Source organism: Crocodylus siamensis, chromosome 15, assembly GCF_052110815.1.
Source record: "Crocodylus siamensis isolate JL-2025a chromosome 15, ASM5211081v1, whole genome shotgun sequence".
Taxonomy (NCBI): Eukaryota; Metazoa; Chordata; order Crocodylia; family Crocodylidae; genus Crocodylus; species Crocodylus siamensis.
This window is the reverse complement of record NC_143409.1, coordinates 53,557,128-53,558,882: the sequence shown is the minus strand read 5'-3', so window position 1 is coordinate 53,558,882 and position 1,755 is coordinate 53,557,128. Positions and strand designations below refer to the sequence as shown.

Here is a 1,755-nt window from a genome sequence, read left to right as displayed (position 1 = left end):
GTTCTGGGCGCCGCACTTCAGGAGGGATGTGGACAGCATGGAGAGGGTCCAGGGGAGGCCACTCGCATGGTCAGGGGGCAGCAGGGCAGGCCCTACGAGGAGAGGCGACGGGACCTGAACCTGTTCAGCCTCCACAAGAGAAGGCTGAGGGGGATCTCGTGGCCTGTTACAAACTAGTCGGGGGGACCAGCAGGCACTGGGGGAGTCCCTGTTCCCCCGAGCACCGCCAGGAGTGACCAGGAATAACGGTCACAAGCTGGCAGAGGGTAGGTTTAGGTTAGATATCAGGAGGCGCGACTTCACGGCCAGGGCGGCTAGGGTCTGGGACCAGCTTCCAAGAGAGGTGGTGGTCGCTCCTGCCCTGGGGGGCTTTAAGAGGAGGCTCGACGAACAACTTGCTGGTGTTGTTTGACCCCAGTACTCTTTCCTGCCAGGGCGGGGGTCAGACTAGATGATCTGCTCAGGTCCCTTCCTACCCTAGAAACTATGAAACTATGACGTCTGAGCTTTGTTCAGGTTTAGCTGCAGGATCCCTCTGCGCGGTACTTAGGTCTTACTGGCCTGTGACCTTCAGGGTTAAGTAATGTTGCCGAATCTGGACTCTGTTTCCTCTTGTTTTACCCTTGAAGTTTCTAACAAGCTCTGTGAGAGTTCACGTGGGACGTAGTGAAACACCTTTTACCCTGCTCGGTAGTTTCCCCATGGGGTTATGCGCTTTGCCATTGTAAACGACAGCTTCAACCAAGATCAGCTGGGGCTGAATTTGAGAGCACCTGTCCAGCGCGCCCTGAGGAAAAAAGAGAAAAGAGACAAATCTTTGCACCAGGAATCACTGCAAGGGGGAGATCCATTGGTGCTAAAGCCAAAGCCTAGTGCCAAAGGAGCAATAAGGGTATAAGAGGGGCCACATACATGAATAACATTAAAGCACTGATTGAACCTGTTCTTTCCACCCCCACCCCCAATATTTTGATGAACTGGGGTTTGGTGAGGGCCAACCCTTTTCATGATCCCAGCACCTGACTCAGCCACTTCAATACTACAGGAATTGCCCAAGACCTACCAGCAGCACTGCTACCTGCAGGGCTGGTTTTGCAAAAGGTCGACAGGATGGACTTAGTTATTTTGTGTGCGCGCGGCTGCATTTCTTTTGTATTGAGAAAGGTTTTTCCTCCTGTGGCACAAAAGGCCCCAGGAGTGACAAGGTGGCCGAGTGGTTAAGGTGATGGACTGCTAATCCATTGTGCTTTGCACGCATGGGTTCGAATCCCATCCTTGTCGTGAGGTACTTTTGTGGGGCGAGGGGAGGGACAGAGTCCAGCCGGATCAGGACAGGCTGCAGAGGGTGGGCGGATGAGAACAGGGTGGGATTCAAGGCAGGCAAGTGCAGGGTGCTGCACCTAGGGAGGAGGAGCCAGCAGCACAGCTACAGGTTGGGGAATCACCCCTTTGGGCAACAGGGTTGTGGGAAAGGGCTCTACATGTATATGAAAAAGAAACCTTGAAATAAATAAGGTGCCTTCTAGCAGAGGCACCATTCATGCCCACAAGCACAGGAAGCAAGGACCGACGGAGCGGAGACCAGGTCACCATCCCGCACCACCCTATGTCCCATTTCCAAAGTTGCCAAGGCACTTTGAAGCTCAAGACCCAGTTGTTCCAAGTGTATAACTAGGCATTAACATTAGTTTCCTGGCTGAAAATGGAATATTTCCTTTCTTTGGCTGATAATAGCCATGAGCTAATCCTGTAAGA

At 52.9% G+C, this 1,755-nt stretch overlaps 1 non-coding gene across 1 annotated transcript; it reads left to right on the top strand.

The window, feature by feature from the left end:
- The first annotated feature begins 1,199 nt into the window (after positions 1-1,199).
- On the top strand, positions 1,200-1,281 carry TRNAS-GCU (transfer RNA serine (anticodon GCU)). The gene has a single exon. It is a non-coding gene; the product is annotated as a tRNA-Ser (tRNA).
- Positions 1,282-1,755: the final 474 nt, after the last annotated feature.